This window comes from Elephas maximus, chromosome 4 (assembly GCF_024166365.1).
Source record: "Elephas maximus indicus isolate mEleMax1 chromosome 4, mEleMax1 primary haplotype, whole genome shotgun sequence".
Taxonomy (NCBI): Eukaryota; Metazoa; Chordata; class Mammalia; order Proboscidea; family Elephantidae; genus Elephas; species Elephas maximus.
The window spans coordinates 146079736-146105314 of record NC_064822.1 but is presented as its reverse complement, the minus strand read 5'-3'; positions in this window follow the sequence as shown (position 1 = coordinate 146105314).

Below are 25579 nucleotides of genomic sequence, written 5' to 3'. Positions count from 1 at the left end.
CAGAAGACTACAATTCAGTACAGATAAAAAAAATGTTCAGGTCCCTGAGGTATACAGACATGTATCCCCACACTAATAACCCAAATTATCTAAGGTATTGGCTAATGATAAATAACATATGTAGTAGGTAACAAAGAAAGGAAGTTATAGAACCCAGGTATGGCTTCGTGAACAATTGCAAAAATAAGGATGGGAGTAACTACCCATATTCCATACATATGAAAATGCTCTCCCATTTTAGTGTTAGTTATATTGATGGTAGTTTATAATTTAGTCCTTTTACTGAAGATATCAAGCTAAGACAATGAAGAAACTACAAAAATAACAAGCATTACCCATGCAGTGATAGCTACGGTGAACCATGGGATCTATGTAAGAAAGTATAGGTGCATTTTCCTTTGCCCAAGGGAGGGTTGCATTGTGTAAGTCAGGAGCATTTGATTATTGCTGTTGCTGTTTGGAAGATTTAGAATAGATGAACAGATGTATATGAATGAATATTGACAAGCCAAAGGAATAGACTGAGCTGGATATTGTCCATTTGTCAACGGTGTTTACATACCGCATTTTCTACCTCCCTCCACATGTCTTTCTTACGCTGCAGAATCTGGCAGTTTCAACTCTGCTTACAGCCTTGATCTGGATGTAAATTTCCTTCTTCCAATTAGAAGCACTTGGGGGATATTTGGCAGGCAGTAGTGAGGTTTTTTTAGTGAGGCAGAAGTCAACCTCCTGCTACAGATTCTGTAGTAAGTAAGGTAATGTAGACGTGAGTATAAGGTGTGGATTATGATAGTTCATCAACAGTGGCTTCCTGATCCCTGTATTATAGACATTGTAATACATTCTTGAAATCAAAGGCTCCAGTGTTAGTGCTCTAAATTCAGCTCCTTTAGTACTTCCAGTAATTTAGTAAGCACGGTATTACTTAAGCACAGCATTTTGTAAACACACTATTATGGTCCTTTCTGCTTAAAATATCTAGACTGGTCTTAGTTTTCAAAGAGAATAAAATGTGACTAATCTAATAAATAATATATTCAAAAAGAAAAAGTAAGCTATAGGAAACTTAAGCTCAGTAATGAAATACTGCAAACATTCCCCTTGATACTGGGAACCAGCAAAGAAACAAATTATCAACATTTCTATTTGGTATCATACTAGGGTCCCTAACCAGTGTCATGAGGAGATAAAAAGATATAAATGGCGTAGGAATCAGAAAGGGAGATACAAACTGTCATTATTCACAGATGACATGATTCTGATTCATATCTACTATATTTCAAAACAATCTATAGAATTAATAAGCAAATTTACCAGATGCCAATATGTAGTGCCAATAATCAGCATCAATCATGTTTCTAGAGAGCAACAATAAAATAATAAACAAAATTTTGAAATGATACCTTTTCATAATAGCATCAGAATACCTAAGAATATCTAATGAAATACATGCAAAACTTTCAGAGAAATTCAATAATATGTAAATAGAATCACCTGCTGTTTTTCACTCCTATAGTCTATAAATTCCTTGAGAACATGGACTAGGTCATTCGTATTTGTATACCGCCAGGACTTGGTACAGTGCCTGACATATATTAGATGCTCTAACCAGTGAAACACTTTTCAACATACGGAATTTTGTGATTTTAACCACTCTTTCTGAATGGTATATATTAATACCTGGTGTCTCCCATCTCTTCATAATTTTCCGTTCAAAAAAAACGACATCGCTGGGAAAGACATGGAGTCAGCCAAAAAGAAAATAAAAGAGCTTTAAGAGAAAGGCAATCCACAGCACCTGATGAAGCAAGCATGAGTTAGGGATAAAAATGAGTATAATCTCTAAATCTTACTGTGAAATTTTTCATTGTTCTACAAGAAATAAATTGCACATTAAAAAACATCTGGTTTACCAGCTTCCATGTAAATTACATATCTGTTTCCTATTTTCCTAATTATTTTACACTGCTACCTTTGATTAAATACAGTGGTTTGGGAGAATAATCTAACTCCTTAAATTATTTTTCAACTTAAATTTACCTTTAAAGAGATGTGAGCTGAATTGACTGACATCCTAAGTGCTGAGTTATGCAGATAAGGTATTTGTAACCAGAAGCTTCAGGTATTCTGGTGCACCAGTACCTACTGAGACAGCTTTATAGTGTTAATTTTCTCAAACTTTTAAATACTTCAGCTGCCTAGAAATTTAAGAGCAGAGTTGTAGCAGTCCCCTCAGATCTCTTGGAGAGATCCCCAGTCCCCATCTCTTCTAATAGCTATGAAGACTGGAGTAATTTCCAACATAAATGATATCATTAGCACATATCACTGTTTTCACTCCTGTGTTACATGTGCGTAGTAGATGATATAAATATTAGACTCCAAGTTTTAGTGTGCAAAAAATATGACTTTATTTTCTTAAAAACATTAAATCCAGTTCCAAGTGCCATTTTCCTTGGCTTGGGGCAACCCTTCTTGGGCATGATTGGGGGCATCCCTTCCAAGGTAGTGGCATATATGCCAGGGACATTACACAGAACAAAGAGCCCAAGAATCTATTCTGGTCTTTGTACTGGTGAAGTGCTCGTGGTTTATAACTATATGATACTTCGAAGTCCAGCCGCTCTGCTCTTCTTTATACAAGTAAATCTTTCCCAGGCTGAGACCATTCTTGCCTAAAGAGACTGCTCTAAACCACTCCCCACAGGAGTCCTGGCACCTCTCAAGGGTAGTTCAAAGGAGAAGGACAGGTTCCCACTAGAGCTGCTAACCCACATGTATCTTGGTTATTCTTCTTTGTATCTAAGGTATCCAGAAGATAGTAAAATCTCCATACATTTTTGATGAATGTATGAAGAATGAATCATAGATCTTCATTTTTTAGCATTAATAATTGACCAAGATAATATTATTCAATATAATTAATATTTTATCCAACACATTATTGTGTAGGATTATACAGTTTATACTGTAGGAACATTTAAAAAAAAAAAAAAAAAACTTCAACTAAAAAAATTCTTTTTATCGAAACTCAGCTCACAACCTTCCATTTCTGCCTGGTTATAGAATATTTAATCTATAACTGCAAAAAAGTTAGTCTCATTTGGTTTAAAACTCAGTTTCTCTTGGCTAATTCTTAGACAAATTAGGGTTCTTCTGTCCCTTCTTCTTTCCTTCATCCCAGGTGGCATCTAGATTTGAAAACTGTGCATCTAGCCAAGGATGGTTGCTCATATGCAATTTGGAAGACAGTTACTTGGCCAATTGACTGGAAAAGATCCATATTTGTGCCCATTCCAAACAGGCTCTCAAACAGAATGTGAAAAAATAGGACAATATCATTAATATTGCATACTAGAAAAATTTGCTAAAAATAATTAAAAAATGGCTGCAGCAGCACATTGACAGGAAACTACCAGAAGTTCAACTCAGATGCAGAAGAGGACATGGAACAGGAGATAGCATTGCTGATGTCAAATGGATTTTGGCCAGAAGCAGAGAATATCAGAAAGATATTTACCTGTGTTTTATCAGCTGCACAAAAACATTTGACTGTGTTGATCATAACAAATTATGAATAAGATTAGAAAAGTGGAAACTCTAGAATATTTAATTTTGCTTATGTGTAACCTGTAAATAGATCAAGAGGCAGTCATTCAAACAGAACAAGGGGATACTACATGGTTTAAAATGGAAAAAGATGTGCAGCAGAGTTATATTTTTCACCTTATTTTATTTATCCACTGTCTATGCTGAGCAAACAATTTGAGAATTTCATCTATATGAAGAACAAGGCATCAGAATTGGGGAAAGACTCATTAACCTGTGATATACAGATGACACAATCTTGCTTGCTGAAAATGAAAACGACTTGAAGCACTTGTTGATAAAGGTCAAGGACTATAGAATTCAGTATGGATTGCACCTGACATGAAGAAAATAAAAATCCTCATAATTGGGCCTTTAAACAACGTCATGATAGACAATGAAGAAATTCAAGTTGTCAAGGATTCATTCTACTTGGATCAATAATCAGTCTCCACAAAAGCAGCAGTCAAGAAATCAAATGACATATTGCATTGGGCAAATCTGCTGCAAAAGATTTCTTTAAAATCATAAAAACCAAAGATGTGACTTTGGTGACTAACGTGCGTCTGACACAATAAGCCATGGTATTTTTTGTGCCCTCAAATGCACGAGAAAGCTAGAGAATTAAAAAGGAAGACCGAAGAAGAATTGATACATTGAAATTGATGTGTTGGTGTAAAATATTGAATACACCATGGACTGCCAGAAAAATTCAGACAGGGAAGACATCAGGCTGGCTGAATTAAATAAAGGCTACATTTCAAGAACCTGTGTGCTTGACCAGCTATAATTAAATAGTCTGTGAATCTAAACCTAAGTGCAGACCACCATATAAGTTTTGCTGCTGGCACCAGCAAACTACTTGTGATTAACAAACTAGGTACTTAGACAAGATAAGGGGCTACATTTCAAGGCCCTGTGTGCTTGACCAACTAGAAATTACAGATAATCCTCCTGAGTTGTTTTTCAAGGCCTCACCAGGTACAGAGCATGTGCAGTAAAGATCAGCGTGGACTATGAGTGACTATCCACACAAGACAAACATGAACAGGGACCCCTCGCTGGGGCTCAAACCAAGATCCAGAGACATCACGCATGTACAACATCCCAGAATAAGTCCTGTTCGACCTCCTGGCAGCCTTTGTGACAGACTCCATGTTGGTTCCAGCAACCTCTGTGAGGAAGTCCATCTTGAATTCTAACTGTGCATACATTTGATTTTCATAATCCGCCCCCCTTCTCCTGGAAATCTCCACCCACCTAAAAACTTTTATAAGCTCTAGGTAATCCTTTGTCCAGTGAGAGACTGGAGGCTAGCATAGGTGGAAACCTCTTTCCCTCTCTCCCTCTCGAGCCTTTTACTCTGTCCCTAATAAACGTTTGTTGGTGTGGAATCTCTGAGCCTCTCCCAGTCGTTTTTGGTCAGAAGAAGGTAAGAACCTAAGCAGGGCTTAGTCTCAAGCGGGGAAGCCCTGCCCTGTAACAAAATGAATAAAGCAGTCTCAGAGAAAGTATAGCCAGAATGTGCTTTAGAAGTGAGGATGGTGAAACTTTGTCTTTCTTACTTTGAATATGTTGTCAGGAGGAACCAATCACTGGAGAAGAACATCATGCTTGGTAAAGTAGAGGGTCAGAGAAAAAGAGGGAGATCCTCAGTGAGATGGATTGATACAGTGGCTACAAGAATAGGCTCAAACAGCAATGATTTGTGAGGATGGCGTAGGTTCATTTGAACAACATTTTGTTCTGTTATACATAAAGTTTCTATGAGTCATAAATGACTCCTGTTGTAGAGTGAAACTCTCAGACTCTGCTAAAGTAAAACAAAGAGATTTATTGAAAGCTTAAGAAACATTTAAATAGGGAGATGTTAGCCCACACAGAGTGAAGACCAAGAAATCCAAGGAATTCCCAGGGCAGGTAGTTACAGGGCAGAATCAGGAATCTCCTGGCAAAATTCTGATTGATTGACCCTCCCTGGACTTTCCCTGACTTGCCTGAGCTTGCCTAGCCTAGGCATAGCCACATTGCCTGTTGGTTTCACCTAGCCAGAGGTGCAAGTCCATATGCAAATGAATGGGAAGAAGTCAGAGTTACATTCTGAAGAATACAAAAGCAGGAGCTTGTTACAAAACTGAGTCAGGCCTGCTTCTAGGCCGTAACCCTAAATATGACAGGCACTCTGTTCTGAGCTCTTATTCACTCGAAGACATTCAACAACAACAATCTTTCTTCTTGCCTTCTTTCTTGGTGGTGGCATCTAGATTTGATCAACATATACCTAGCCAAGGATGGTTTTCTCCCTATTCCAGCTTCTGCTGAGTTTTTCTTCACCCTGTGTTTTCGGCTGAATTCTCTGTCACAGTTAAAAATATTTACATTTGTTGTAGCCTCACAACCTCCAGTTATCAGGAATAAGCATATTGTGAGGGTTTTTCCAGGCATCCAGCCCTCCTATCTATTCCTGCACATGCCCCTTTTAGGGGGCTGCAGTGGAACTATGGAGTGGGATTCAAGGACAAGTTATAATCTGGGTTTCTCAACAAGGCTTCCTCTCAACCAGGGTACACCAACAACAGTTTTGCCTGCTGAGGAAGTTGGCTCCCTCAACTTCTTTGGGTTTCCGTTGGACTTTTTGCCATCCTACTTCTCTCCAGAATTAGCATAGGAAATGGGACACTAGATTTTTCTTTAAAATCCACGGCCAGCAATAAACTCCATTTACTTTTCCTCTGATTCTTCTATTGTTTTGAGCGGAAGAAGGGGGCTATTATATCCTCAATATTTTCCCCATTTTAAGGTTCATGGAGTGCATTCTAAGCCCTGGTTTCTCTAGGAATTGGTACTTGGGGTTTACAGCAAAGCTTTTGGAATTAAGATCAAGCTAACAAAGGTATCTTCTTACAGCAGATAGTGGCATCTCTATACAATTGAAAGCCTGGGCTTTCAGAATAAAGTCCTTTCCAGAGCTTTCCAGTAATCTTCTTAAAGGATCAGAAGTCAAGAACTTAATTCTTTGTTGGCTCTTTAGTGTTCCTGCCCTGAAGGCGATGAAGAGAAAGCCCTCATTCCCTCGTTATTGTCTGAATGGTAATCCAGGGAGAAAAGGAGACAAGGCAGGCTGTTGAGTAAGTAAACAGGGTTAAGTAAAAATAATTGAAAAATAATCTTTCTCCTTTCTCTTTTTAAATCATAGGTTTTGTATGTGCATTTACATTTATTTATTAAATAAATAAATATAACAATCATTTTTACAAGTAAAGAGAAAGGTCCAGTGTCTTGCCCAAAGGTCACACAACTTAAAGATAGCAAGGGAAAGATTCTAATTCCAGGAAAAGAATTTCTCCTTCAACAAATTTAGAATATATAATAGAAGTTTTGAGTGGAAAAAGGGGGCTTTTATATCCTCAATTTAATAAGTGACTTGTATTACACTCACTGCTTAATGGTAGATCTACAAAGATTTGCTTTTATTACAAAAAAAAAAAAAAAAACCCATTGCCATAATGTTGATTCTGACTCACAGCAACCCTACAGGACAGGTAGAACTGCCCCATAGCGTTTCAAAGGAGTGGCTGGTGGATTTGAACTGCCAGCCTTTTGGTTAGCAGCCAAGCTCTTAACCACTAAGCCACCAGAGCTCCTTGCTTTCATTAAATATTCAATATTCTTTGCCTAATTCTTCAGTAAGTACACTTTCTGGGACTAATGTACACTCTGAAAGGGAAATGGACCCTAGTGAGACCAATAGGGTTAACTGTGCTGGCGGACCAAAAGAACTGTTAAAAGATTACCATTTAGAAGTTGGGTAAACAGGAACCACATCCTGTCAACATGAGATAAGGTTGAAACAGTCCATGGATTAATATCTCCTTCTTAGTGTTTTTCTAGTCCCTTCTCCCTTTACAGGCTCCCGCATGCACAGAATAAAAAAGTGTGACCACTGTTTAATCTTCCTTAGCCCTCTGAAGATGATGTAGTGCCAAAGATCAGTGCGCTTGTGCTATATCCCATAATAAGTGATGCCAAGGGCTGCCGAGAGGACTCCATCTTGAATATTAGCAGGTTCCATCTGGGATTCCAGATGCATGCACAACCTAATTAACATGCACTGCCATTCTGGAAGTACCCGCCCCTTGAAAGAGGTCCACTAAATATTCATTATTGTCTCCACCGACCCATATAAGCCCTAGCTTTGCTTGCCTTTTCGAGTCAGTCTTTTGGAGAGGCTTAGACCCCCGCTGACTCCTTTTGCTTGGCTCAAGCAAAATAAAGCTTGCCGAAGATAAAGTTTGTCTTTCGCATGTATTCTTACTCAGGAAAAGACAAGGACACTTTGTGTCAGATTGATGATTGGTAACACTAGTTATCAAGAAAGAATGCTGAGAAAAATCAAATTGGCATTGCACTGCTTGTTAAAAGTCTGCTGCAAATGGATATTTGATATTTATAATTTGTTTGATTTTATCTTTCAAAATTTCTCAGTCACTTAATTATGAGCAGGTATTTAGTTCTAAGATAATTATTTTCGAAATTCCTCTCTTTCTTCCACAAAATGAGATACTAGAAAAATGAGAAACAGTTTCAGAACTTATTCTATTTTAAGGTATTTTTCTATGAAAATCTTTAATCATTTCATGAATCAAAAGCCAAACCTGTTGCTGTCGAATCAATTCCAACTCATACCGACCCTATAGGACAGAGTAGAACTGCTCCATCAAGTTTCCAAGAAGTGGCTGGTGGATTCCAACTGCTGACTTCTTGGTTAACAGCTGAGCTCTTAACCACTGCACTGCCAGGACTCCATAATGCTCCGCTAGTCATCAAATAAATATAAATTTAATCAATATTTAAATAATGCCTTTTCTTCTGTTAAAACAGCAGATTAAAAAAAAAATAATGTTTAATGCAAGGAGATGACTATGAGTCAGGACCTAATATGAACTGCAATTGGAAGGGTCAAAGAGAAAAATTAATAACAGATATCTTACTTTGATTTCAAAGTTTTTTCTTACCCACAAAACCAAATTTTTAGCTGCTAGACCAGAGACCACCTAGTAATCTGATTTCAGTTGATCTCAATAAAATGGGGAGGACAGGGTATGATCAGTTATATTAAAAATAGCCACTGGATGATCTATTCTTCTCTCTCCCCTTTTCTTTATAATTGTCTCTCTCCTCTTCTCTTTATAATCTTCAAGTAACTAGGTTACTTCGAGCCATTTGCTTTTACTTTGGAATCAGAATGGTCTCCCTATATGTGTATAGAAAAACTGCTCAGAATAAACCTTATATTTCAATTTCTTTGTATTTTGATTATTTTTAAAAGTAGTATAAATTGCTATAATTCCTAGGAAAAATGTTCCTGTTTCAATAAAAAATTTCATCCTCTAATGCCAACTTCAAGGTTATCAGATTCTAGCTCTGTTCATTGTCTTGAAGCTATTTAAAGCTTTTTGTAACTTGTAGGTAAATGATGGATATATAAACACTGTCTTGTCTGCTAGGTATTTTAATTGACCTCTTCTCCCCTGTGGGGAAAAAGAAAAAAACAATTTTGTCTACATTTGCTTTTCATCTCAATATTACTTTAGTTGAAATAAATTTGTACCGTTTTAGCTTTTCCTACTAATCAGTTATAATATCTACCTGATTCCCTCATATCTTACTAGTAAAGAAATTCTCTAATCCATGTTCATTTTGCATCTGTATGAAAATCATGATTTTACCCTTTTCTGAAAATTATCTTTTAATAATTTTTTCTGAAAAATTATTTGGCAGGAATTACCATCAATCATGGGAATGCTCAAACCATGTGCTCAAATAATCTCACTTCTAGGAATTTATCTTAAAAATGTATTGAGAAATTTATTTATAATGATGTTTGTTTCAACATTTATGATGAAAATTTTATTTTAGAAATATTTATTTTAAAATTAGAAAAGATATTAATAAATCTGATCATGAATAAAAATGATAAATGTAGCTAATAATTGCTACATTTCAACAAATGCAACACTGGAAGTGCTTATTCATCTATATCAAGAAATTTGAAGACAGCTACCTGGTCAACTGAGTGGAAGAGATCCATGTTTGTGCCCATTCCCAATAAAGTCAGTCAGGCAGATTAAGAAATTATCTAACAATATCATTAACGTCACACGCTAGCAACATTTTGCTGAAGATAAAAAATGATTGCAGCCATGCATCAACAGGAAACTGCCACAATTTCAAGCTGGATTCAGAAAAGGAAAGATCTTGGAATAAGGGCTATCATCGCTGATGTCAGATGGATCTTGGCCAAAACCAGAGACTACCAGAAACATGTTTACCTGTATTTTATCATCTGTACGGAGGCATTTGACTGTATATATCATAACAAATTATGGCTAACACTAGGAAGAATGGTGCTCATGAAGAACCTGTACATGGATCAAGAGGCAAACAAAACAGTAGGATACTGTCTGGTTTAAAATTGGAAAAGGCATTGTATCCTTATTGTATCCTGCAGCTGGGTTGCATTCATTCATCTTCAATTCAATCTGTATAATCCAAAAAGTGAGACTATTTGAAGAACACAGCCTCGTGATTGGAGGAAGACATATTAACAACCTTACTTGCTGAAAATGTAGATGACACAACCTCACTTGCTGAAAATGAAGACAATTTGAAGCACTTACTGATGAAGGTCAAAGACTACAGCCTTTAACGTGGATTATAAAGAAAATATTGAAGTTGTCAAGGATTTCATTTAAATTGGATCCATGATCAATGCCCATGGAAGCAGCAGTCAAGAAATCAAACGATGCATTGCATTGGGCAAATCTGCTGCAAGAGGTCTCTTTAAAGTTATAAAAGGCAAAGATGTCACTCTGATGACTAAGGTGCATCTGACCCAAATCATGGTCTTTTCAATTACCTCATATGTTTGTGAAAGTTGGATACTGAAAAAGGAAAACAGAAGAATTGATCCATTCAAACTGTGATGTTGATCAACAACATTAAATACACTGTGGACTGCCAGAAGAACAAACAAATCAATCTTAGAAGAAATACAATCAGAATGCTTCTTAGAAGCAAGGATGGTGAGGCTTTGGACAGCTTATTATGGACATGTCATTAAGAAAGACCAGTCCCTAGAAAAGTGCATCCTGTGTGGTGAAGCGGTGTCAGCAAAAATGAGAGAAACCCTCAATGAGATGGACTGACAAAATAGCCACAACAATGGACTCAAACATACCAATGATCCTGAAGATGGCACAGGACTAACAATGTTTCATTCTGTTATTCATAAGGTAGCCATGGGTCAGCTGACTGCAGGGCAGTTAACAACAATAACTACAACAACAGCAAACACGCTCTTATTCTCTGTGCATTAGGGTCATTTAACCCTTAAACTCACATTCTGGGAAGTATGCTACTTTAACAATATGAAGTAATGTAATAGAGCTGCGGAGACCACTGATTGAGGTTTAATGCTGGTTTCACCATTTTCTAGCTCTATGATGTTGTTGTTAGTTGCAGTCAAGTAAATTTCGACTCATGGAAACCTCATGTGTGCAGCATAGTGCTACTCCATAGGGTTTTCAAGGCTGTGACCTTTCAGAAGTAGATCTCCAGGCCTGTCTCCCAAAGTGACTTTGGGTGGGTTCAAACCAAAAGCTTTTTTGGCTAGTAGTCAAGATCTTAAGCATTTGTGCCATCCAGGGACACAATTTCCAGGTCTATACCTTCAAGCAATTACTAACCTCTCTGTGCCTCAAATTCTTCACTTGTTAAAAGAGAAAAATTGACTTGGTACATGTGAAGCACTAAGTACAGACTGGCATATATTTTCCTGTGTGTGTGTGTGTATATGTATACACACACACACACAGGAAAATATATGCCAGTCTGTACTTAGTATATATGTATATATACACACACACACACAAAATATACCCTGCATATATACACATACACGTGTGTATACATTCACATACACACATACGTGTGAGCACATACACACATACGTGTGCGTGTATACATGCATGTACACACGTGTGCATGCACATACATGCACACGTGTGTATGCATACGTGCACATACGCAGATATATGTGTGTGTATATGTGCACATATACATATAGATGTTTTCATATATATATATGAAAATCCTGGTGGTGTAGTGGTTAAGTACTACAGCTGCTAATCAAAAGATCCACAGTTCGAATCCACCAGGCACTCCTTGGAAACTCTATAAGGCAGTTCTACTCTGTCCTATAGGGTCACTGAGTTGAAATCAACTCAACAGCACTGGGTTTTTTGGTATATGTACATGTGCATATATGTATATATATGTGTGTATATATATGCATAAGTGTGTGTGTGTATATATATATATATAGTGAGAGAGGGAGGGAGAGATACCTCTTTAAGAGGGAGTAGAGGACACATAGATGAACTCTTGTAGTAAAAAAAAAAAAAAAAGTAGTGAGGAACCAGAAAATCTGTGTCAGCTACACGGATAATTTATTGATATTCTTTAAAATTTAGCATTGTTTGTAAGTTTATAAACAGGGTTAGTTTAGGATTAAAATGATATAAAATCTTAAAAAATCTTTATAATATTTAATTACAAAAAACCCAGGCTCAAGTTTCCTCTATCAATACCTGGAATTTTATGCCAAATGTATAGAAGCACATTTTGCCAAAGTTGCTCATATTCAGAATGTCTGTCCTGAAAATTAGTGAGTTATTTATTCCTAAAGATGTTCAAGTCTAGGCAGTAATACTACAGAGGTAATATAGTATTAAATAGCATTCAATGGGGGTGGTAAATTAAATAATATTTTAGTGATTTTCTCAACCTTGAGACTTGATGTGTAGCATCCTATTTGAAAGAATTAAAATTGAATTTAGGGAGGCAGGACCAAGATGGCAGATTAGTCAGATGCTGCTTCTGGTCCCTCTTACAAAGGCCCAAAAAAAACAAGTGAATTGATTATACATGACAATGTAGGAGCCCTGAACATCAAAACCAAAGTTGAGGAATCAGACTGAGCAGCAGAGGGAGGGAGAAATGGTTCAGAAGCAGCAAGGAGTTGCCAGACCTGACCTGGTGGGAACAGGCACCCTGCAGGTGGAATTGACTGGCGTGCATGGTGAGGCAAGCGGTGGCACTCAGGACGCACTGTTCACATCAGGAGAGACCGAGTGGCCGAGAGCCTACTCAACCCTCCAGAACCAGTGAGAAGCAGCACTCAGTTGGCAAACGGTAAGTAAACGTGTCTAATCTACCATGTGGAGCGAAATAAACACCCCCCGTTGGGTAGAACCTCTCTCCCTTTTACCTGCACCCTCCCCGCTCTGCACCCTGTTGGGTCAGCTTTAGTGATTGCTGCGTCCCCTGGGTCGGATATAGGGCCTATCACTTGCCCTGAGCCATTCTACCAGCTTTGGAGAGGTAAAAAATTAACAAATAAGAAAAAATAATCTGCCACCCAGGAACTCAGGGAAGGCACAACCTCTTTGCCTAGGCAGAGACATAAGTGCTCCGTGGACTCTGAATGCCTTTCACCCCTGCATAGACCTATGTGGGCCCATTTCAACAGTGTAGGCCCTCAGTAGCACAGTACAACAGGTACATACCTGAAGCCTATTTCCAGCTATCTCACCTATAAGGGGCAATGGCAAATTTGTGACATTCAAAACTGCCCTGCCCATTAAGCAGGGTCCTCCCCTACCCACATCAGGGGCTGGAGAACTGGTGGCTCCACCCATGACACCTAGCCACCCACAACAGGGATCCAAAAATAAGTAGTGCCTTCCAGTCCTTACAGCCAACAGCAGTCTGGCTGCAAAACCCACCCACCTACATGCTGTAGGGAACAGGGACACACCGTCCACCCAGGCACTAAGAGGCAACTGTCACCCTCAGCCTTGCACAGTGCATGAACCCCCAGCAGCCAGATACCTGTACCTACTCCAATCACCCCTGCCTGTCTAGGTGTTTAGGTGAAAGCCTGCACCATGCACTTGGTGACCAAATACCTGGACACCTGAGCTGAATCCATACAAGAAAAGTAAAGAGGCTCCTGGGCTCCCATGCCTAGTAACAGCTCTAACTACCTGATGACAGGACATAAGAGCTTCAAAGATGCCATTAATCAAACTAGCTCACACGACCAGCCTATATGGGTATATGGGTATATCAAACAAAAAACAAGAAGCTAGGACAGAGTAAGCAAACAAATAAATATAATAACTTACTGATGGCTCAGAGATAACAGTCAATACCAAATCACATAAAGAGGCACAGCATGATGGCTTCAGCAAGCACCCAAAACAAAGAATCAAGAAACCTTCTGGAGACAGATAATTTTTTGGAAATTCTAGATGTAGAATTCAGAAGATTAGTATAGAGAACTCTTGAAGAGATCAGGCAAAACTCAGAGCAAGCCAAGGAACACAGACAAAGCAATAGAGGAACTTAAGAAGGCCATACAAGACCATAATGACAACTTTAACAGGCTGCAAGGATCCATAGAGAGAGAGAAACAGAAATCCAAATTATTAACAATGAAATTTCAGAGTTAGACAACTCAATAGAAAGTCATAAGAGCAGAATTGAGGCAATGGAAGTCAGAATTAGTGAGACTTAAGATAATGCACTTGACAACAACTTATTTGAGGAAAAATCAGATAAAAGAGTTTTAAAAAATGAAAAAACACTAAGAATTACGTGGGACTTTTTCAAGAGGAATAACCTACAATTGATTGGAGTATCAGAATGTGGGGGAGGGGGATAACTGAAAATACAGAGAGAATTGTTCGAGATTTGTTGGCAGAAAACTTTCCTGATATCATGAAAGACGACAAGATATCTATCCAAGAAGCTCATTGAACCCCACAGAGGGTAGATCCCAAAGGAAAGTCACTAAGACATAGTATAATCAAACTGGCTATAACTAAAGATAAAGACAATTTTAAGAGAGGCTAGGGATAAACGAAAAGTCACCTCCAAAGAACAGTCAATAAGACTAAGCTCTGAGTACTCAAACCATGCAGGCAGGAAGGCAGTGAATGATATATATAAAGCCTTGAAGGAAAAAATTGCCAGCCAAGAATTATATATCCAGCAAAACTATCTCTCAAATATAATGGCGAAATTAGGGCATTTCCAGATAAACAGAAGTTTAGGGAATTTGCAAAAACCAAACCAAAATTACAAGAAATACTAAAGGGAGTCCTCTGGTTAGAAAATCAGTAACATCAGATAACAACTCAAGTCTAGAACACAGGACAGAGCAACTAGATATCAGCCAGTTAGGGAAGTCCCAAAAATAAATCAAAGTTAAAACAGTGAAAATAGGGAAACTAAGATTAAAAAGGTAATGAAAACACTCCAAACAAAAAAAAAAGCCTGGGCCCTGATGGTTTCACTGGAGAATTCTACAAAACTTTCAGAGAAGAGTTAACACCACTACTACTAAAGGTATTTCAGAGTATATAAAAGGATGGAATACTCCCAGACTCATCTTATTAAGCCAGCATAACCCTGATACCACAACCAGGTAAAGACACCACACAAAAAAAAGAAACTTACAGACCAATATCCCTCAATTTTTTTATCCCTCATGAACATCAATGTAAAAATCCTCAACAAAATTCTAGCCAATAAAATTCAATACCATATCAAAAAAATAATTTACAATGACCAAGTGAAATCATTCCAGCTATGCAGGGATGGTTCAACATTAGAAAAAAATAAATGTAATCCATCATGTAAATAAAACAAAAGACAAGAACCACGTGATCTTATCAATTGATGCAGAAAAGGCATTTGACTAATCCCAACACCCATTCATGATAAAAAAAAAAAAAAAAAATTCAGCAAAATAGAAATAGAAAGGAAAATCCTCAACAAAATAAAAGGCATTTATACAAAGCCAACATCATCCTAAATGGAGAGAGTCTGAAAGCATTCCCCTTGCGATCGGGCCCAGACAAGGATGTCCTTTATCACCACTCTGATTCAACACTGAGCTGGAGGTCCTAGCCAGAGCAATTAGGTAAAGAAGAAGTAAAAAATACCCCTATATTAGCACAGGATGTGATCTTATACACAGAAGACACCAAAGAATCCACAAGAAAACTACTGGAATTCAGCACAGGTTCAGGATACAAGATGAATATATAAAAATCTGTTGGATTTCTCTACACCTAAAAGAGAACTTCCGAGAAGGAATCACCAAATCAATACCATTTACAATAGCCCCCAAGATTATGAGGAATAATTTTAACCAGCGACCTGAAATACCTGTACAAAGAAAACTATAAGACACTACTGAAAGATACCAAAAGAGACCTACATAAGTGGAAAAACATGCCTTCTGATGGATAGAAAGACTCAGCACTGTGAAAAATCAAAGGATATTTTTTAATGAGCTGAAGAAACAAATCACCCACTTCATCTGGAAAGGGAAGAGGCCTGGGTAAGAATAAGCATTATTGAAGAAGAAGAACAAAGCAGGAGGCCTCGCACTACCTGATTTTAGAATCTATTATACTGCCACTGTAGCCAAGACAGCCTGGTACTGGTACTACAACAGACACACAGACCAGTGGAGCAGAATTGAGAATCCAGACATAAATTTGTCCATGTATGAGCAGCTGATATTTGACAAAGGTCCATTTAGTCATTAACGGGTGAAAAGACTGTCTCTTTAAAAAATAGTGTTGGCATAACTGGATATCCATCTGCAAAAAAATGAAACAAGACCCCTACCTCACACCGTGGACAAAAACTAACTCAAAATAGATTAAAGAACTAAATATAAAATCTAATACAATAAAGATCATGGAAGAAAAAATAGGGACAATGCTAGGAGCCCTAATAGATGGTATAAACAGGATACCAAACATAACTAACAATGCAAGAACACCAGAAGAGAAGCTAAATAATTGGAAGCTCCTAAAAATCAAACACTTTTGCTCATGAAAGGACTTCATGAAAAGAGCAACAAGACAACCTACAGACTGGGAAAATTTTTTGGTTATGACATATCCGATCAGGGTCTGATCACTAAAGTCTACATGATACTGCAAAACCTCAGCAACGAAAAGACAAATAACCCACTTAAAAAATGGGCAAAGGATATGAACAGGTACTTCACCAAAGAATACATTCAGGTGGCTAACAGATACATGAGGAAATGCTAACGATCATTAGCCATTAAAAAAAAAAAAAAAGCCATTAGGCTAATGCAAATCAAAACTACAATGAGATAACATCTCACTCCAACAAGGCTAGCATTAATCAATAATAATAAGAAGAAGAAGAAATGTTGGAGAGGTTGTTCAGAGACTGCAACACTTACACACTGCTGATGGGAATGTAAAATGCTACAACCAGTTTGGAAAGCGATTCGGCACTTCTTAAAAAGCTAGAAATAGAAGTACCATACAATCCAGCAATGCCATTCCTTGGAATATATCCTAGAGAAATAAGAGCCCTCACATGAACAGATATATGCATACCTATTTTCATAGCAGCACTATTCACAATAAAAGATAGAAACAACCTAGGTGCCCATCAACAGATGAATGGATAAAAAAAAATTATGGTATATTCACAGTGTGGAATACTAGACAATGATAAAGAACAATGATGAATCTGCCAAAAATATCATAACATGGATGAATCTGGAAGGCATTATGCTGAGTGAAATTAGTCAGAAAAGGACAAACATTATATGAGACCACTATTATAAGACCTCAAGAAAAGATTTACACAGAAGAAAACTGTCTTTGATGCTTATGATGGTGGGGAGTGAGGGAGAGGGATATTCGCTAACTAGATAGTAGACAAGAATTATCTAAATAGCCGAAAGGAAGGACAACACACAATACAGGGGAAGTCAGCACAACTGGACTAAACCAAAAGCTAAGAAGTTTCCTGAATACAACCAAACATTTTGAGGGGCAGAGTAGCAGGGGTGGGGGTCTGGGACCATGATTTCAGGGACATCTAGGTCAATTGGCATAATAAAACTTGTTAAGAATATGTTCTGCATCCCACTCTGGTGAGTGGCATCTGGGGTCTTAAAAGCTAGTGAGCAGACATTTAAGATGCATCAATTGGTCTCAACCCACGTGGAGCAAAGGAGAACGAAGAACACCAAAGACATGAGGAAAACATAAGCCCTAGAGACAGAAAGGGCCACATAAACCAGAGACTCCATCAGCCTGAGACCAGAAGATCTAGATGGTGCCTGGCTACCACCCATGACTACTGTGACAGGGAACAGAGAGTCCCTGACAGAGCAGGCGAAAAGTAGGGTGCAGAGCTCAAATTCTGGTAAAAGGACTAGACTTAATGTTCTGACTGGGACTGGAGGGAACCCAGAAGACATCGCCCCTGGGCTCTCTGTTAGCCCAGAACTGAAACCATCCCTGAAGCCAACTCTTCAGACAAAAATTAGACTGGACTATAAGACATAAAATGATAATCGTGAAGAGAGTGCTTTTTAGCTCAAGTAGATACATGAGACTAAATGGGCAGCTCCTGTCCGGACATGAGATGAGAAGGCAGAAAGTGACAGGAGATGGTTGAATGGCCATGGGGAATCTGGGGTGGAAAGGAAGAGTGTGCTGTCACATCATAGGGAGAGCAACTAAGGTCACACAACAATGTGTATATAAATTTTTGTATGAGAAACTAACTTGAACTGTAAACTTTCACTTAAAACACGATAAAAAAAAAAAGAAAAAAACAAATTATACTTTCCCATCTCCTCCATTCCATTAAAAAAAAAAAAAATTACAGCAAAGAAAACCCTATGGAGCAGTTCTACTCTGTAATACATGGGATTGCAATGAATCGGGGGCTGACTCCACAGCAGCTAAAAAAAAATTATCTATCCATCCATCTATTTATCTTGACACAATCATTCTTGTCAACTTAATTTGGTTCAATATATAATTACTGGGTGCCTATTTATGGAAATATGGGGGACACTGGTGGTTCAGTGGTAGAATTCTTTCCTTCCATGCAGAAGACCCATGTTGGATTCCTGACCAAGGCACCTCATGTGCAAGTTTATAATGCTAAACGGGTTTCAGTGGAGCTTCTAGACAAAGATGGACTAGGAAGAAAGGCCTGGTGACCTACTTCCAAATTATCAGCCTATGAAAACCTATGGATCACAACAGTCCAATCCATATATGATCATGGCAATGGCTCAGGATGGGAAAGAATTCTGGTCAATTGTACTTGGAGTCATCATGAGGGAGAAGCTGGCTCAATGGCAGTTAATAACATTTGTATAACTATCCCTTTTTATTTCTGCACATAATAGTCATGACTATATTCATATGTAGAAATAAAAAGGGATAGTCTTAGTGAAAATACACCTAATTTAGTGTCTTAAAAAAAATTAATGTCTCAGTTTCTGTGGGTCAGGTATCAGGGTACAGCTTTGGTGGGTCACCTGGCTCAGGGTCTCTTACGGGCTACAATCAAGGTATCAGCTGGGGCTGTGGTCATATCAAGGCTCGATTACTAGAGTTTCTATTTCCAACCTCACTCACGTGGTTGTTGGCAGCAGTCAATTTCTCTCTACTATTAATGAGAGGTTGTGCTTAGTTTGACACATAGGCCTCTCCATAGGGCAGCTTATAACATAGTAGCTGGATTCTGTTAGAGAAATGACAGAACAGAGACAGCAAATAGAATGGAAGGCAGAGCATTTTTGTAAACCAACCTCGGAAGGGACAGACTCATTTTTGTCATATTATACGCATCAAAATCAAGTCACTAGGGTTGTTGCTAGTCAAAGGTAGAGGATTAAACACTGGCAAGAAGATAAAGACCTGGAATCGCTGGGGGCCATTTTAGAAACTGCCCGCTGTATTGTTATGGATTGAATCGTGCCTCCCAAAAATACGTGTTGGAATCATAACCCCTAAACCTGTGGGAGTAATCCTGTTTTGAAACAGGATTTTCTTTGTTATGTTAATGAAGACATAGCTACATAGAATATGTCCTAATCACTTCTGAGTTACAAAAAAGAATAGATTAAACATAGGCGAAAGCACGAACTGAGGAAGGCAGATGCCATGTGATCACTGTCAACAAACCAAGGAATGCCCAGGGAAACCGGTAAGAATCAACAAGGCCCAAACCTTAACTTGGACTTTCAGTGTCCAGAATTGAGAAAATAAATTTCTATTCTTTAAAGTTACTCTTGTTTTTGTTACAGCTGCACTAGGAACCTAAGACACATAGTGCCTAACCTGTCCAATATTCCAACTAGGTACTCCCCCGCAACTTGCTAGAACTATGCGGGATGTTTTAGTATAGCCTACATACATGTCCACCTCTCCCTTTCCACACCAGAAATCAATACATAACTTATTCTCCTTCCATTGTAACACACTGACACAAACATGAGTCAGTTAGAACCTTACCTGGCACATTTAGGAAACCCTGGTGGCAAAGTGGTTAAGAGTTCTGCTGCTACCCAAAAGACCGGCAGTTCAGATCCACCAGGCGCTTCTTGAAATCCTGTGGGTCAGTTCTATTCTGTCCTATAGGATCCCCATGAGTCAGAATCGAGTCAACTGCAACAGGTATGTCACATTGAAATGAAAATCCCTTAACAAAGAAAAAAGAATTTGGGTCTATGCAAATATTTCAGTGATTTCTTTATATTAATTGCTGAATAACTAATCCTGTTCGGCACTCTAATGGAATCTCTAAATGTATCCAGTCAGTTCCCTGCTGTTTCCTACCCCCATTCATGGTGGGCAAAATGATAACTTCATTTAGGTATAGCTGATTCAGCAATACTAGTAGAGACTTGTGCCCTTAAACACACAGAAAAAGGTAAATTTTTCTTTCTTTGTTGTATCCTACTGTCGACACTTCTATTCTCTAAAGCCCTGTCACCTTTTCCTTGAAAATAATATTTGTATGATAGAAGGAATTTATTGAGTAAAATTAGATTTCTAATAGGATCAGCAATAGATGTAGACTTCAAAGTAATGTAATTTACACCACTGAGCTTCTTTTGACCTGTAAATTTATAGCACGCCTGTCACTTTTTTGTTCAATCATGAAAGATGAGGAGCATCTGTCTCTGAAAGAAGACAGACGACCTCACGACACCAGGCCTCCAGTGCTCCTCAGCAATACAATCTCAAAAGATACTGCATTTTGTTTTTGAAGTGTAGGCCCATAAATGGCTCTGCAGCTCCAAGTCTTTTTTAATTCTCTTAAATCTCAAAAACAACTAAAAGGTCAGGGTCTCTTGAGGATGAAATAGATTATAAATTAACAGCCAGTAAATGTAATTAATTGAGCCTACTTTGTCGTGGTGAGCTTAAGGAGAGATTTTAGATATAAAGGCAAAAGGAGAAAAGGATGAAATTTTGCTCACTAGGCCAGCTTTTCCTGATCTCTCTGGGCATCAATCTTGTCCTTTTTAATAAGAAGTTCCTATTAGTTATTGTATTTTAAAATGATACATCACAGTGGAAAAAGGTCATTTTAGCACTGGACTTTATCTTCTGTGCTCTTAATAGAAAACTTAGATTCAATACTAGTAGGTTTTACTACTTTAATAATCTTAACCTCGTTTTCTACACTTTTTTTTTTCCTCTAAATATATTCAAATTTCTCCTACATTTGAAATATATACACTCTTCTGAAAGATTAGCCTTCGTTCACTGACTCTCTTGCACAGTGCTGACCCCCAAGATGGGCAAGACGATTAGCTTTGAGTCTCTTTTAACCAGAGTCTTCAATTTTATGTTATTCCACCAGAACTCTTAGAATTTTGCCAGTAGCACTTTTAATCCAAATCAAATGGACTTTCCATCTTTGCTTCAAATTCAGCTCTCTCCTTTGCCTTTGATTGCAGTTTGTTGTGTGTGGTCTATTCTGGCTCATTGTGACCCCATATGATGGAGTAGGACTGCCCCCACAGAGTCTTCTAGGCTGCAGTCTTTACAGGAACAGATCTCCAGGTCCTTTCTCCTGAGGAGTAGCTGGTGGGTTTGAATAGCCCACCTTTCAGTTAGCAGCCAAGTACTTAAACATTGCAGTTTACCCTTCCTTAAAAAGTGCTACCTTCTCTCAGAGACTTCCGTTCCCTTGAGTGGTTTCTCTGTCCTCTCGTTATTTCTCTGCACCATCTACTGAGCTTTTCCCCATTTCCATGTTCCAGTCACCATCACAGGCTAAACATACTCTACGTCTCAATTAAGGAAGCAGATTTCTAGGTGATATCCTCTAACACCCTCCCCTGGATCAGTGGTGTCCTGGAGCCAGTTTTTAACAGCTCAGGAGAGTGGGTTGTTACATTTTCAGGAATTTTGCCAGTTGTTTTTCAACAAGCCATTATTAAAAATTAAGTTACGGAAACTTACACTCCAATTATATTTAAAATAAAGGTGACAAAATGCTTATCTCATCACTTCATAGTTACTTTACTACATTTTACTATTATCTGTGCCCTTAAGGTTATTTTTATCTATTATATCCGTAGAATGGAAATATATCATGATGTGCTTCTGCATCCAAAAACCCAGTTCTTCCCAATTCCATGTTAAAGTTTGAAATCAGCCTTGAGAGGTATATTTACACCATGGGAAATGCTACCAATCAGGGCTTTTGTTTTTAGTTGTTAAACATTGGCTAGCGTATTACTGCCTGTCCATGCACATTGGTCTGCTGGTACATGTACTGAACCCACTACTTGATCCCTTCTCTTGATGAGCCCATCAAGCATCATGCCCAGTCTGGCCAGTCAGTGAATATCCTGCAGGACTAATACTGACCGAGAAAAAAACTGACCTGCTACTGTGGTTTCGGGTAAGCCAGAAACACAGAGACAAGAGCTAAATTGGATTAGGAGAGAGGATTAGACTGTTAAACCTGAGAACAAGGTCCAAACAAGAAGGCCTGAGATTAGAGCTTGCATAAGCAGCTAAACTCAAAAACTTGAAATATGAGCTTTTTTAGTTCAAGTAGTAACTCTATCTCTAGTTCATTTAAACTGTCCAAAATATAATGTGGGGGGGGGGGGAGATTTGTTTATTAGGTGAGGAGCCCTGGTGGTAGAGTGGTTACAGCGTTGGACTGATAACCAAAAAGTCGGGGGTTGGAACTCACCAGCCACTCTGCCGGAAAAAGATATCTGCTTCGTTAAAGGTTTGCAGCCTTGGAAACCCTATGGGGCAGTTCTATTCTGCCCTGTGGGCCACTATGAGTCGGAATGGACTCCACAGCAGTAGGGTTTTTTTTTTTTTTTGAGGTTTGTGTGTTGTGTAGAAGAAATACCGTTTAGAACATTCAGGCTTTGACAGAAAAATCAGAATATCTGTGCAGTTAGCTGCAAAGAAACTTAAAAACTTTCTTTCTTGCAGACTTAAGTTGCGTAAATTTTCCTTGATGTTTTTAAAATTCCCTAGCCATTTTTCCCCTGTACTTAACTTTAAATAAAATCATCAAAAGATAACTTATAAGTTGTGACAATAAATTAGAAGAAAAACTTATAAGTTGTGACAATAATTTAAATTAGAATACTGTGTGACTGTTGCAAAGTATAATTTCAGCAGAATGAATTGGAAAATTCCCATTCAATAAGTATGGTTCAACATCTTTGATGTTTACTGTATATAATTCCTCTGTCTCAATGCAAGATCGTTATGATTTACCTCTTTCCTGATTTTTGATTCATGGGTTTTTAGTTGAAAGCATTTTTAATGTAACTTTTTAGAACAACTTTATGTTCCGTCTTGATACCACTTTATCATATCATCATCTTATTATCCAATGAATTTTGATTTTGAATTGTTATTATAATGCATATATAAGCTTATACATTTTTCTAAATAAAGTTACTTTCTTAAAACTTTGGATAATAATCAATTTCATCTTTAATGATAATTACTTTGATAAATTTCATCATCAAGAAAGGCAATCAAAAACATCAAAAACAAACCCGTTGGCATCGAGTTGATTCAGACTCATTGTGACCCTACAGGGCAGGGTAGAACTGTCTCATAGGGTTTCCAAGGAGCAGCTGGCAATTCAAACTGCTGACCTTTTAGTCAGCAGCCATAGCGCTTAACTACTATGCCGCAAGAGCTCCAAAAAAAAGCAGCAGTTAACTTAAATGTCTTTTATTGAATGTTATACCCTTTTTTTTTTATACCATTTTTAGCTATCATTTGCAAGTCTTCATTTTAGTTTAGTTTTTAAAATCTAATGAGACAAAATTGTATTGATCATATTTCATATTTCTGAATTCAGTATCTTTGTTTTCCAGATTTCAAGCCTTACGCTCTAAAATCAACTTTCCTTCTTCTAGTTAATTATATGAAGAAAAAATTCTTTATAAATACAAAAGTGGAAACAATTTTTAACAGTAGGGTTAACGTAACAAGAAAAACTTCATTTTTACTTTTGTATCTCTGATTTATTCAAGTTTGTTACAATGAACGTACATAAAAAAAGGATTGAGGCTTGACTGCTGAAAATAGTGAATTTATTATACAAATAATTACGCAGTGAATTATTAAAGGATTAACATTTAGGGCCTTTTCTCCTTTCTTGAAATGTTCTTATTCCACTTTGCACTCATCACTCTAATCTCAATGAATGCCCACTCAGAAGAGTGAAACTGTCTGAATTCTTATATATGTATGGAGTCATTAACACCTCACTTTCTTTTATTCTCAGCATTACGTGTAGAGGTGTCTGAAACGATCTTCACTTAGGATTGGTTTAACTATGTATTGTCTATTTCATGGCAGTAGAATAGGAGCTTCAGGAAGGCAGAGCCCTGTTTAATCACTGTTGAATGATTGGAGCCTAAAACATTGTGGGTAATCAGTAATTATTTTTGAATAAATGAATCTGCCTTGACTATCCCACAGAATGTTTAGAGAATCAAATAAAACAATTAACAATGACAGTAGCAAAACCTCCTGATAATTATATATTCTATTTTCAAACTACAAAATTGGTTTACACATATTCTCTCATTTGAGTTTCCTGTCTATCCTATGAAGGAAGGCTGGCGTGATTGAGGAAGGTCACAAAATAGTACATAAATAACAGCAAAGCTGAAATGGAAATTCAGATCTTTAAAGCACAATATGACTTTTACTATACTAAATAAATACTGATTTTTGTTTTAAAGTTCACATTTTTAACTTTGTTTCATACTCTTAGAATGCGGCTAGGTGTTGGCTGGACTGAATGGAGCATGATTTTGGGTGGTGCTGACCAAGGCACAGGGTCTTAAAGCCAAATAGGTAGAGTGGAGGATAGAGGCAGTCAATACCCAGTGCACCAGGGGTTTAGTCAGGCAGGAAGTACTTGCTGCAGAAAAGATGCAAAATTTCCTAGGAAATGGTGTAACGTCTTTGTGCACAGTCAGCAAGGTCAACGTTATGTGTTGGTGATACTGGAGACTTATAGGAGTCTTCAGAAAGAGGTGGATCTGCTGGCAGAGGGCACTTGGTCACCCTGTGTGAGCACTGGTGTTGTGCACATGGACTGGTGTCTATACTGTGAAGTTCATTTCTGGGGAGACTTGTGCTATCTCACAACTTGCTGACACTGGGCAGGTCATCACAGGGACACCATTCTATGGCTCATGGCATGACAGCAAGGGAGAAATGGAGCAGCTTCCCCTGAAACATTCCACATATCCACTCAGCAGGATAGAGTCCTTGGCCCATTGACTGCAATGGCACCTGTGTGCATGCATGCTGTTGTAGATATGCTAGTGACAGGGATAGGACTAGTCCTCTAGGAGGTAGAAAGCAGATTCACATTCATCATAGCAGAAAGCCCGTCATTGTCTGCAGGGTTTTGGTACAGGCCAAAGGAAGTTGCTTGAAGCTGTGCAGCTATATACAAATTTTATTTAATCTTAGAATTTATTATCATGATGTTAGACATCCATAGACTTATCCTATATATTATGTCC